The sequence below is a fragment of the Podarcis cretensis genome (genome assembly GCF_951804945.1).
Source record: "Podarcis cretensis genome assembly, chromosome: 9".
NCBI lineage: Eukaryota > Metazoa > Chordata > Lepidosauria > Squamata > Lacertidae > Podarcis > Podarcis cretensis.
In genome coordinates, this window is record NC_137178.1 from 35,491,368 (window position 1) to 35,506,283 (window position 14,916).

Below are 14,916 nucleotides of genomic sequence, written 5' to 3' on the forward strand. Positions count from 1 at the left end.
GTGATCAGAAAGACCAAGAGGCTTGGTGGTTTAGATCACAGCGCCACTTGTGTCTCACCACCACCTACACGACTGAATCAGTGCCCACAGACAAAGGTTTTAGCAGGAAGGGAAGGGAATCCCTTTTATTCACCTCCCTGCAAACCAGCTTATAAACTCCTAGGTAAAAAAGGCATTTTGACAAGCTTCTTAAAAACAAAAACAAAAAAAACCTATAGGCACTTTTCTCATGTCTGCTATATTCAAAACAACTACCCACAAAACATTGGGGGTGGGGGTGGGATAAGGGATTCCTTTTTCAGCCAGCCTCTAAACTTTAAAGAGTGTTCTTTTGCAAAAACTGCTGCAGCTATTATTCTGAAGTTTAGCAGGATTAATCCAATCAGATGGGGCTACCTGCCTGCAAATTTCATTCAATTCTGCTAAAATTAAAAAAGTTATATATAGTTCACTGGGGAGAATCCATTTTTTAAAGAGGAAGGGGGGGGAGGGATATTTGCTTGTAATTTAGCAGGATGTATGCACCATGCAGGAGCTATTATGAATGCAAATTCTGTCCACTAAATGCATTTTGATTTCTCCATAATAGAGAAGGAAGTGAGGGAGAAAGAAAGCGAGAGAGAATGTAGTTTTGTTTTTCACACTTGGACTTTCAGACTTGGATTCTGAGCTGAATCAGGCAGTCTCGAAGGTGCTTCAGATCAAAGTAGGCTGTCTTCTAAATCAGCAAATAGGGATCCAAACCAACTCTTATGATCAGTGCAAAGCCTTTATACATATGCATCAGAGATATGGCCTATCAGCCAATTTCTTATGACACCTTCAAAAACAGTGTTTGCTCATTATAAGCTAATGAACTTGTTTATAGCTTGTCTTCTACAATAACTCTGAGGTATTTTTGTCTTTCTCTATCAGTTGCTGGAGGTCAATAGCATTGTTGGAGTTCTTTTTCCTAATTACTTTTGCAAGTACTGAAGACCATCTATTTATTCCAAGAAGGGTCTCAGCTGGGTTCCAGTCTTTCCACAAACAATCTGTTTTCACAGAATCATTAGCTTGGAATAGACACTGTTCGTGTGGTACAGCAAAAAGGTGACTATTAACGTGTTAAGGTTTTTTTTCCTGCAAAAAAACAACAGCAGCATGTATGCTAGTGTTTAAATAGCTTGATTTGGCCATGATAATAGCAGTCAAGCAAATTGTGTCCTATTAGCAATAAGTGATTTCACAAATAAGGAAAGCTGGATCAGAAACTCTCTGTATACATGTGCTGAAGATCAAACACAAAGTCAATTGTGTAAGGCATTTTTACTCAGACTGACATTTTTTGGTAGTGAGGAATAGTGGGTAGAGTAGAATAATCAACGTATATTTGATTATCCATAGGGCCTATAATCCAATTAAATAAATAACCATGGTCAGCCAAGAAATATCATTTAGTTTCTACCTGCATACACAATACCTGAATAACAAGGGCATAGGCAATCTTATTAGCCCCTCCTCAAAATCACGAAATCAAAGTCTACCAAAACAATGGCCCAATAATCTTCAAGAACACATGTAAGGCCTTTTTCATTTATGCAAGTACTTGGTTGCTAGGAGTAAGCTAGGCATTCCTTTAGTGGTTAAGCTTTTCTTAAGTATTCTGATTACTTGTCTCTAATGTTGTAACTCATCCTGGACCTGCGGGTAAAAATCCAAATTTACAAGATATTAATTAGCATTGGTACAGGGACGCAGGTGGTGCTGTGGGTTAAAGCCTCAGCGCCTAGGGCTTGCCGATCGAAAGGTCGGCGGTTCGAATCCCTGCGGCGGGGTGCGCTCCCGCTGCTCGGTCCCAGCGCCTGCCAACCTAGCAGTTCGAAAGCACCTCCGGGTGCAAGTAGATAAATAGGGACCGCTTACCAGTGGGAAGGTAAACGGCGTTTCCGTGTGCGGCTCTGGCTCTGGCTCTGGCCAGAGCAGCGATGTCACGCTGGCCACGTGACCCGGAAGTGTCTCCGGACAGCGCTGGCCCCTGGCCTCTTAAGTGAGATGGGCGCACAACCCCAGAGTCTGTCAAGACTGGCCCGTACGGGCAGGGGTACCTTTACCTTTACCTTTAATTAGCATTGGCAATTATATATAAGTATTCGGCTGTATGCATAGTTCAATGTGACACCTGTCAGTTTCACTCTGTCCTGGAACAGTAACTACCCATCAGGTCCTGTTCTTTAAAACTCTCAGAGCAGTTTCTTTCTGGTACAAATTTCAGGAGACAGCTTGAAATGTACACAATGTTAATCACAAAGTCTCTACAAAAAAGTGGGCATATATTTGGTGTGCTTTTAAGATGAGAATGGAGGCAGCAAAACCAATGCAGGCTTAAAATCATCAGATTGCTCTTGGCAAACTTGAGTACTCTGGATTGTCTTGATTGTTTTTGAGTAGGCAATTTCTTAAAGGTGGAATGCAGTTCATAAAAGTGGAATAAAATAGAAAAGGATAGTCCACTCAAAAGGGAATCGCACCTTTTTTTCCAAACCCTACACTATTATCACACATCTATACTTCTGGAAACAATGATAGCAAAACAGAAATCTGGCAGAGCAATATTATATCTGTATACAGATATGCAGAATTCCCTTTGTACAAAGTTTTTTTTAAAAAATATATATATAATGCTTCAATTTATCATGCAAGTTGCTAAATTTGTGGATAGAGTAGTACATACCCACTGGTGTTTTTAAGTATAACTAAGATTAAAGTTGAGGATGTGGGTGGCGCTGCGGTCTAAGCCACAGAGCCTAGGGCTTGCCAATCAGAAGGTCGGCGGTTCGAATCCCCACGACGGGGTGAGCTCCCGTTGTTGGGTCCCAGCTCCTGCCCACCTGGCAGTTCGAAAGCACGTCAAGTGCAAGCAAATAAATAGGTACCGCTCCGGTGGGAAGGTAAACAGCATTTCCGTGTGCTGCTCTGGTTCGCCAGAAGTGGCTTAGTCATGCGGGCCACATGACCTGGAAGCTGTCTGCGGACAAACACTGGCTCCCTCGGCCTATAGAGTGAGATGACTGCTGCAACCCCAGAGTCCGCGACTGGACCTAATAGTCAGGGGTACCTTTACCTTTTTTAAGATTAAAGTTAGCCTCAGAGTAGTATTTAAGAAGGACAAAGGGGGGGGATGTGTATCTTGGAGGATAACAAAAACTTTATAGCATCACAGAATCACGACAGGGGACCTGTAGGGCTGGTCTGAAAGAAATAACATTTTTTTTTCAGAAACACCCAACAGTCATAAAAAATAAGCTCCAACATATCAATAAAGAAAATCAGTTTTCACTTAGCCCAAATTCTTGCAAAAATAGGCAAGACATGACTTCCGGTTGAGCCCGAACCCAGCGCAAACGGGGATTTCTCCGTCTGGGGAATCCCGAGCTTTCCGAAGGGAAAAGGGGGTGCTACAGGGCGCGGTAGCCCCCGAAAATACTCGCTGGTGGATGTCCAGGAGTTCTGGTTCCCGCGGATGCCGAAACGCTGATCGTCCGGCCATCAGGTAACTACTTTTGGAGCGAAGAGAACGGCGGGCAGGGAAGCGGGCTGAAGGGAAGCCATTGCTACCTTCGGAAAGTGAAGCCCCGAGCTTGCAGGGAAAGTGCTCAATTCTCAAAATAAAAGAAATTCGGACCCTAATTGTTCAATTGAAAGGATTAATTTGGCTACAGAAGGATTCGGAGTAAGAAGTGAAAATTTATGGAGGTCAGCCGCCCTCTGAAATCAGCTTTGACGCAGAACTGTAAGCAGAGCTGGAAACGGAAAGTAAGTTGCCGCTAGCGGCTTTGATCTCCCCCCCCTGCGGAACTCTTTTAAATTTCTTTAAAAACAGTTTTGTAACAAAGTTAAAAGGGGGGGGAAGAAAATCGGAACTGGGGAAGTCCTCGAAGATACAAATATAGAGTTGGGGAGGCTGTGCTTAACATATTTTTTACTTTCGGAGTATCTGCGCAACGAAGCTCTGGACTCCATTGTTACTATTTTTAACTGAAGTTTCTGCGGGTGAACTAAAAGAACTGAAAGTGATACATTGAATGCAATTCTGGCTTGACTATTTTTACTGTTCTCCCTTTATTTGAAGAAGGTTGGCAAGTAGGCAGTTTACAACATTTTTATCATTTGGTAAAAAGGAAATTCCAAAATAATAACGTTATAAAAATTTGGAGGTTATAAATGTACATCTGAGACTAAAACCCCTGTGGTCAGCAGGGGAACTACAATTTGTTTTTCTTCTCTGCCTTGGATTTACCAGCGGTTGTTTTGGTGATGGGACTATAGACTACGAACTTATATGTAAATCGAAATCTTTTCGCCTAATCTTCACCTAATTTTTGTGGAAGTTCTGCTCCTAACCTTTATTTGAAAATTTCTGGACTGGAATTGGTAAGAATCCCTAGGGACATTTGGATAATAGAAGACTGCAGTTGTTTTCTCTTTACAAAAGGATTATTTTTATTTTCTATTTTTGATGTTCCTGTCCTGAACCATTTTTGGGATTTGGTTTTTGCTAATCTCTGTTATTGGAGTAGCCTAATTGGTGGCAGAAGACGACTAAGGATTAGCCAAATTGGTGGCAAGAAGATATATAATCTGTGTTATTTCCTCCCTGGTGGCACCCCCTGGTGGAGACCAATTTTGAATTAACTTTTCCCTGGTGTCACCCCCTGCTGCAATTTGGAATTAACTTTAAAAGATTTCTACCCACTTCTAGCTGATTGGGATTTTGCCCTTCTGGATTGGGGGAGGGCGTTAAGGATTGGGATTTGTTATTATTAAATGGTTGATTGTGATATTAGATATCTGTAAGTGTAAGATAATTAAATTGAAAAATGAAGAAAACAGGTGAAGGCACACCAGCAGACAGGAAAGGGTCAAAACAAGAGTCAGATTTTAAAGCGGAAATTTTGAAAATGTTTGCTGAGATCAAACAAAGTGAAAAGAATCTAGAGACTAAATTAGAACAGGTGGATAGTAGAATTGGTAAAATGGATAAAAAAATTGATGAAACAGTAAACGAACTTAAAGGTCAAATTAAAGAGGTATCAAAAAGAACACAAAAGCTAGAGGAAGGGTGGAAGAAAACCAAAAATGAAATGAAGGAAATGAAAAAAGAGGAAGACAAAATGAAAACAGGTATGTTAGAGATGAATAAAACTCAGGAGGAGGTCTTGGATGCGATTGCAATGAATGAACTGAGACAGAGGGAAACCAATCTGAGGCTGAGAGCTATACCAGAGACACAGGGGGAGAATATCAAGGAGAAACTGATTAAAGAGTTGGCGCAATGGCTAGAGATGGAACCAGATGAGGTTGCAAAAACAATTCAAAGTGCATTCAGAATGAGAGTAAAATCAGTTAAAACACGAAAATTTCCTGGAGACTGTTTAATAACATTCAGAGACAGATATGAGGAATTTGATATTGCAGAAGAATAGAGAAAAAAGACTGAACATTGATGGGAGTTACATTATTGTCTTTAAAGACATACCAATAAGATTACTGAAACAAAGTGACCCCTATAAATCATTTGCTCAAATTCTCAAGAGAAACAACATTGAATTTAGATGGGAGTTTCCCGAAGGAATTTCTTTTTTTTACAAAAGTAAGAAACATCGACTGACAAGTCCAGAGGAGACAAGTAAGTTTCTGAGGAAATACAAGGAATTAAGAATAGAAGAGGAGGAAGAAAGAGGAGCTGTGGGAGGAGCAGCTATCAGAGGAGTTGATCCAAAGGATGTTGGTGATGAGAATGGGGAAAAATCGTAAGAAGAAGAAGAAGAGGAGCAAGAAGAAGAAGAAGAAGAAGAAGAAGAAGAAGAAGAAGAGAAATAAATATTTAAAAATATATATTTAATTTGGAGCTACAATGGCATTAAAAATTTTGAATTGGAATATTAATGGGATGAATGATAGGAAGAAAAGGAATAAAATTGAACAATGTTTAAAAAGGAAGAATTTGGATATAATCTGTCTGCAAGAAACACATGTGGCAAGAAAACACAGGAAAATTTTAATCAACAAAAGATTAGGAAATGAATTTATATCTTCCGACAAAAGTAAGAAGAGAGGGGTTGTATTGTATGTAAAGAACAAAATTGAAGCTCAACAACTTTTCAAAGATGAAGAAGGAAGAATTATCACAGCCCAGATCAAATGGCAAGGGAAAAAAAAAATAATTGTCGGGATCTACGCACCTAATGGAAATAAAGCAGACTTTTTCAAGAATTTGGAGGAAAAACTGTTCGATTATGCAGATCAAAAGATCATCATAATGGGGGACTTCAACGGTGTGGTGTCAATGGAAATGGAGAGACTAAGAGCAGTTGGGACTAGTAAGGAAGGAAAATTACCAAAGATGTTCTTTACGATGGTAAAAAATTGCAATTTAATTGATATCTGGAGACTGAGACACCCACTGGAAAAACAATTTACATTTTATTCTGAACCGAATCAATCAGTGTCGAGAATAGACCAAACATGGGTCTCAAACGAATTAACCCCAAGAATTAGACAAATAGAAATCCAACCGAGAACAATTTCAGACCATAGTCCAATAGAATTTGAGTTACAAGGATATGAAGAAAGAACTTTTAGATGGAGAATGAATGATTACCTCCTAGATGACCAGAAAATTGTGGAGAAAGCACAAAAGAATTTGATGGACTATTTTGTAAACAACTCCAACAAAGGTATAAAAATGAGTACAGTATGGGATGCCAGCAAAGCGGTTATGAGAGAATTTTTCATCCAACAAAATGCAATCAAGAACAAAAATAGGGAAAAAGGGAAAAAGGAAATATTAAGACAAATAATGGACAATGAGCAGAAATTAGTGAAGAAACCGAATAATGTGAAAGCAAAACAGAATATAAAGGCCCTACAATCTCAATTCGCAATGATAATTAACAGAGAAGTGGAATGGAACATAAAAAAAAATGAGACAAAGGAATTTCAAACTGGCTAACAAGTCAGGGAAATTGCTGGCATGGCAGATCAAAAAGAGGAAGGAACAGAATACTATCAATAAAATCATCGTGGAGGGACAAGAGATAGACAACCCAAAAGGCATCAGAAAAGGATTTTTGGATTTCTACAGACATCTGTATAAAAGAACAGAAAGGAACAACATGAGGAAGATAGAAAGATATTTGAAAGAAAAAAAGGTGCAGAAGATCCCGACAGAAAAAAAAGAAAGGCTGAATGCCCCAATAGAAATTAGTGAAATAAAAGAAGTTATAAAAGAACTCAAAAGAGGGAAGGCCCCGGGGCCTGATGGATTTACAGCACATTATTACAAAGAAATGAAACACATCATGTCAGTACCTTTGAAAGAAGTTATGGATAATATTCTTAAAGAGAAAGAAATCCCTGAAACATGGAAGGAAGCGTTTATCACCTTTATTCCAAAACAAGATTCGGATTTGACACAAGTAAAAAATTATAGGCCAATTTCACTGTTAAATACAGATTATAAAATTTTTGCAAGTATTTTAGCGAGGAGAATTAAAACAACATTACAAGAAGTTATTCATAAAGATCAAGCAGGTTTCCTACCTGGCAGACAGATGAAAGATAATGTAAGGAATATAATCAATATTTTGGAATATCTGACTGCCAGGAATGAGAAACAAGCGATGTTAATATTTGTGGATGCGGAAAAGGCCTTTGATAATATATCATGGGATTTTATGTTAAAAAATCTGGAATATATGGAGGCGGGGAAGGAATTCCTCAATGGAATAAAGGCAATATATACTGAACAAAGAGCTAAGTTAATTGTAAATAATGTGATTACGGAAGAAATAGGGATAAGCAAAGGTACGCGACAGGGGTGTCCACTTTCGCCATTGCTATTCATCATGGTCCTAGAAGTCCTTCTAAATACTATAAGAGAGAACAAGGAAATAAAAGGGGTAGAATTAGGCCGGAATGAGTATAAGGTTAAAGCCTTTGCCGATGATCTGGTTTTAACGGTAGAAGAACCTCTAGAGAGTACCAAAAATATTCTTGAAGAGGTGGAGAGATTCGGCCAAGTGGCAGGTTTTAAATTAAATAAGAGAAAGACCAAAATAATTGCTAAGAATATGGATCAAGAAACGATAGAGTCAATGCAACAACAAATAGGAATAGAAATAGTGAAGAAGGTGAAATATCTTGGTGTTTGGTTAACCCCAAAGAGTATTGATTTATATCAGAATAATTATATACCAGTGTGGAATGGAATAAAGAAAGATCTGGAGGTGTGGGGACGAATGAAATTATCGATGTGGGGAAGGATTTCAACGATAAAGATGAGCGTGCTGCCAAAACTATTGTTTTTGTTTCAAACAATTCCAGTAATCAGAGGGATGGCTATTTTTAAGGAATGGCAAAGAACAATTTCAAGGTATATTTGGCAGGGTAAGAAGCCTAGAATTCAATTTAAGTTACTAACAGATGCGAAAGAAAGAGGAGGCTTCGCCCTGCCAGACCTGAAATTATATTATGAAGCAGCGTGTCTCTGCTGGTTAAAGGAATGGATAAAACTAGATAATACGGAGTTGTTAGACTTAGAAGGATTTGATAATAGATTTGGGTGGCACGCACATTTATGGTCTGGAAAGAAGAAAGGTTATGTAGGCTGTGAGAACCACATTTTCCGAAGATCGTTGAAAGAAGTTTGGGATAGGTACAAAAACCTACTCGAGCCAAAAACTCCACACTGGTTGTCTCCATTAGAGGTTATGAGTGTTAAAAAAACTAATATGAGGAAAAATTGGATTACATATGGAGAGTTAATTGTTAAGGAAGGGGGAGATGGAAAATGAAACCTTATGAAGAGGTAAAAGAGCATGTATATGACTGGTTGCATTATTTACAAACAAATGAAATGTTCAAGAAGGATCTTAAGGAGTACGGGTATGCAGAGAAAGAGTCGAAATTTCAAACAGAAATAATAAACAATGAATTTAAGATATTATCTAAAATGTATAAAATTTTGTTGGAATGGCATACCAAAGACAAGGAAGTTAAATCGGTTATGATAAAATGGGCCAGGGATTTTGGATATAATATACAAATGGACGATTGGATTAAATTATGGAATGAAAACATGAAATTTACTGCATGTACAGCGTTAAAAGAGAATATAATGAAAATGATGTATAGATGGTATATTACACCGGTAAAACTTGCAAAAATGTATAAAACTTGTAAGAAATGTTGGAAATGTAAAGAAAAGGATGGCACTTTTTATCATATGTGGTGGGAATGTAAAAAAGTGAAGAGCTTCTGGGAACTGATATATAATGAATTGAAGAAAATGTTGAAATATACATTTGTTAAGAAACCAGAGGCTTTTCTTCAAGGAATTATAGGAAATGAAATAAATAGAAAGGATTGTAAACTTTTCCAATATGCAGTAACAGCGGCGAGAATATTACTGGCCCAGAACTGGAAACAAGAACAAGTACCAACAATAGAGGAGTGGAGAACAAAGTTGATGGACTATGCAGAACTGGACAAATTGACAGGGAAGATCAGATATCTACGAGATCAAAAGTTTATCGAGGACTGGAAAAAGTTGGTGGACTATTGGGAAGGTATAAGTGATAGAGAAATAACGTTAGTGGCATTTAAAGAAGCTCTGTAAAAGCTAAAGAAATATTGCAAAAAAGAAAAATAGGTTTCAAATGGTTTTCGAAAGGCAATAGCGAATTTAAGAACTGTGTACTTAAAAATCAATGTGGATGATTGTCAGAGAGGCTGAGGGAAGTCCAAAATTGGAAAATCTGTTAAAGTTGAAATTGTGATGTGTTATATATTCTTTTTGTGGAAATTAATAAAAAATTATATTAAAAAAAAAATAGGCAAGACATTGCCAATCAGTGTAAGCTCACCACCACAACAACCAGTGGATCTCTCAGGAGAGCATTCCCAAATTCAAGTACCATATATGAAATGACCCGTTTTCTTATCAAGCGGTCCAGTTGAATTCAAGAATCCTGTTCTGGCATTCAGCTTGATCATTCATGGTTAAAAGTGTGTAGTGAGCCAGGAGCATATGCATCAGCCTTCCCCCCAACATCCCCTGCACACTGGGTACTCCCCCCCCCAACTTTTGTGTGATTAATGCAAAAATCTGAAGTGGGCAGTGGGCTTTTAACTTTCAGCTCAATAGACGACTCAATGCCACCAGGAACCAAGGAGCCCCACACCTAGGATCTGCATACACAGTATAACTGCTTCTCTCCTTCCTAGTAAGTGACAGTGACTCTCTTGCTGGGAGACCAGGTGCAGAGTGCTGCCACCTCTTCACCAACTGCTCCTGACTGTGTTGAGGGGCTTCTATAACACACATGGTTCCAGATCACAAGGAAGCTTTTGGCGGCTCTATCAGTACAGGCACACTGTGCAAAGGTGTGGAGTGGGTTAAATAATGTGTCCCTGATTCGTGCTCCAGAGGAGCATTAACACCTGAAGAGGCTCTATGTGAGCTATAAAGACAGTAGCATTGTAGGTACAGTACATGCACAGAGGAACGTCCATGTCAATCCCTCTCTCAATGATTGCTGTACATTATGTGATTGGACAAGAGACAAAATTCATTTTTGTTTGGTATCTTCTCTCCACTAGATCCATTCTCTCAACAGGGAAACAGAGAGACAGACAGACAGACAGACAGACATACACACACAGAGACACACACACACACAGAGAGAGAGAGAGAGAGAGAGAGAGAGAGATGCAGTTCCTGTTCCCTATTGAGATTCAAAACCCTTTTCTTTTTGTCCCCAGATGTGTTTGTTTTGGTGGAATTATGGTGACTGAATTTCATAGTGACTCTCATTCATGCATACAGCTGCCAAGCAGCCTCACAAAAAGACACAGGCTTGTATGCATGCTGCAATATTACAAGATGGAAGAAAACTCTGAGAATATTCTCCAAGAAATCTAAGAGGAGTGTTTGCTGATCCGTCAATATTCCTAGTGCTTCAAGCCAAGCTAAGAGTGTTTGAGACGTGTGTGTGTGTGCACATCTGCATACACGCACAAGGGCTCAAATCAGTCATCATCACAAATCATGGTTTGTGTTAACCAATATAAGTTAAGAGCCAAACTTTGGGGATTTAGCTCATAAATGTAAAGGCATCAGCCACTTGTCTTCTTTCGCTTTCTGTCTGTCCTGTACTCCTCTTTCTCTACAGACTCCTCTAGGTCTCTGAAGGCAGATAAACATACACAATTATGCTTAGTCAATTCAGATGTCACACAGTTAAACTTCATTAACATTGGTCTGGGTTTGGCAGGGGCAGACTGGTCTTGTCCTGCTGCACCCCATAGGCTTGGTACCCAGTGCAGTGCAACCTGTTGTGCTGCCCTAAATTCACTGAGATGCAGTTTCCAATACTGTTATCCCCTGCTCTGCAGCAGAAGTGACTAAAAATATAGTGCACAAATTGATAGCATCTCTGTTTAAATAAATACCGAATGAAAAACTATTGGTATGTATTCATATTTACTTTCCAGAACTTAGACACAATTATCATTCAGACTCCTTTTGATAAAAAAACATGCAGTTATTCTTGACGCTTTGATTTTTTTCCCAGGGAGCTGTTCCTAGAAGCCATGCTTATGATAAAAGATCATAATGCAGGAAGAACAGAAACTCATAATTATTCAAAGTCAGGCAAAATTAATTGGCAGTGCCTTACTCATAAAAACTTGCAATTTAAGCTCCACCCCCAGCTCCATTTTTATTATGATTGATGGACCTGTTTTAGCAGCCTCCTGAACAACAACAAAAATACTGTCTACTCCAGTAGGAAAGCAGTCATAAATACCTGGCCTGCATGAGACCAATTTTAGAGCATCTCAGATATTTATAATTCTTGTCCACTTGGATCATTTCATCATGTTCAGTGATAGATCTGGGATTCTAGGGCAGGTCAGCAGGACACAACTATGGGGAATTCCTTAGGTAAACTTGTTCATCTTACTCCAAGGTGGTACAATGTTATTTATACCTCTAGAGCAGAATTTCCTGCTGCAGAAGTGAATCACAACTGAAGGGGTTTGCCTGTTTGTTTGTTTTGTACTGGACTCTAACTTATACCAAAAATGTTCATTGTTAGGCAGGAGCCAAGCAAGTTTTGGCACCAGCTAAAATTTTACTTTGCTGAAGCAAGTCATGTAAACCTGAGTTGTATTTTAATTGATAATTTTATTTTATATAGTACATTTTAAAAACTGCATAGTACATTTTAAAAACTGCTGATTTTATTTTGAAAAGGTTTAGACTAACTTGTTTTTAACATCTGACTTTATAAGTAACTTTTGTGTGTGTTTAATGTATCGTGCTTAGAGGTTTCAATGTATCGTGCTTAGAGGTTTCAATATAAATCCTGTTAAATGAAAAATAAATGCAAAAAGTTATTCTGTCATGGCCACTTCAGGTCTTGTGAAAGGAAGACATTCTAGATCAATAGACATAATTTTAGAACACCAGTACATCACAGTGAAATCCCAAGGAACTACTTCCCTGTGTTCATCCTTCCAGAGGACAAGTAAATACTCCAGGCCACCTAAGCCCAGATTTCTACAGGCCCTTGGGCACAGGTGGAGTCCATGGCCCCTCCCTTTCTGCCTCAAACCCTCTCAGCTCCACCCCTTTAAACTAAAACAGTTTTTAACCAATATGACATCCCTACTGTCAAAGCAAACCACACACTTTAGTATTTTACTACTGGCCTTTCTAAATTTTGTGTTTTGTGTCTAAGTTGGAGGCAATTTACTCTGCTATCCTATACAAACATACTCAAGAGTAAGACACATAGAACCCCCTGGGGATAACTTCTGAGCAGATATCTTTATAGGGTCACACTGTCAGAGACAGAACTTAAATGGGCCCAGAACTCAGAGGAAATCAGAGAATGCACATATGAAAAGAAAAACACCAAAATGAATTTTACCCTTTCTTCTGCAATTAGAAAAAAAAATAGTCTTATGGTTACCTATGGAACATCCAAGGCTATCAAATTAGGTTACGCAGGCTTCCTTTACCCCCTCCGTTGTGTCAGCATGTCCAGAAAATAATTATACATCGTGAATATACTACCTAAATGTCATTCATTTCTTCTTGAACAGGCATATGTGAATTTTCATTCCTCCTACGTATCTTTGCTAATCTTAGTATTCTGATCCCCCAGGACATTTAAGTCATCTCTTTTCTCTCCCCCCACTGCCTTTATCAGGCTCTTCTGTTCCACTGGGAGAGAAACTATTCCAAGTTGCCAATCGTTTTGATCTCTAGGAGGATTAATCAGTAGTCTAAAAGAAATTAGATGACTATTGATGAGCACATCTCATAAAAGTGAGTGTCTATATAGAAAATGTAATTCTTTCGCCCTCTCCTGAGAAAACTTGCCATTGTTGAAGTACTGTCCTACACCTCCAATTGCTTTAAAACAGGACTCGGCTTCAAAGTTCAATGTTATAAATGGCAAGCAATGAAACCTCTGTGTGTGTTTAAATTAGCAGTTATATTACCTTGTGTGGTATATGAAATAGGGGGACAAAATGACAGATAGTTGCCTTGAATGTCACAAAAAGGTGGAATATAAACTTACTAAATAAATCATGCTCATAAACATACCAGGCCTTACTGACTGATTCACGGCTGTATCTATAGTGTTGGGTCACATCTGCAGCAAATATATGGTACATTCACAGGCCAACAAACCAAGTTTACTTGAAAAATATAAAAATGGCTCACAATGTTACATGGAAACTAGGAACATAAAGAGGGAGACAGAGCTTTAGTGATACAGGTAGTATTCTACACAATAATTACACAAGTTCCTTCCCACTTGGCACTGATGTCAGACCAGGTGATGAATGTGCCCAGGCCTCTCTATCTGGCCTTTGGGTCTCTCCCCAGGATATCAGAAAACAAACCAATAAAGGAACTGAGCTCTTAAAGAAAAATATAGGAAGGTCTACTGCTTCTGGGGCCCAACGCATTCAATAGCATCTTCCTGTAGCTCTAGTGCAATTACCCTTGGTACACTGCTTTGGACTGGATTTCAAAGCCCTGTTGTGCAAATCAGTTCATCATTTTGCATTGGTCACCAGATGCCACTTGCTGGGTTGGCTGGAGCCACCACACTAGCTTCCTGGCAGGTGGATCACTATGGCTTACCCAGATGGGGATGTGCAAGGCAGCAGGGAGGTTGGTGCAGTGCAAACACACCAGCAGAGCCAATCCAACACACTGCCAGTGTGTTTGCACCATAGAGACTTCCCTGCCACTTCTTCCTATCCCTCCCAATAAGCAACCATGACTAACCTGCCAGGAAGCTAGCATAGTGGTCCTGTCCCACCTGGAGAGCCACATATCATGGTCACAACACCAAATGCTACTTGGTGATGAAAAAATTAAATTGTCAAAACAAGTTAGAAACTGTTCTGTTAATGTTTCAGATACATACCATTTTCAACTTAACTCATAGCTTTGGAGTAATAACTGTGCAACAAAATGTTGCAGCGAAGCATTCCTGGTTAGGATTCTAGCCAGCCATACCTTTTCACAGGATACCCCATTCACTTTCTGATTTTTCATCTCCACCCCGCCTCCTGCAGCCACCATTCAGCTTTCCATGCAAAATGTTCGTGCTCAGTTCCCATTGTACTATTTTTGGCACTGCCCCTTTGAGGGTCCTTTTCTAAAGTTTTTTGTTCCACTAAAAAGCTTGACACTCTTCAAGTCTGTTAACACCTCCCTTTTGTTCATTGATGGTGCTGTTTGGCTCCATAAGGATACATACTTGGAGAACGAATTTGCTATTAGTATACAGAATTGTTTTATATGTTAGCATATAGTATTATCTTGTATATATTGCTTTAATT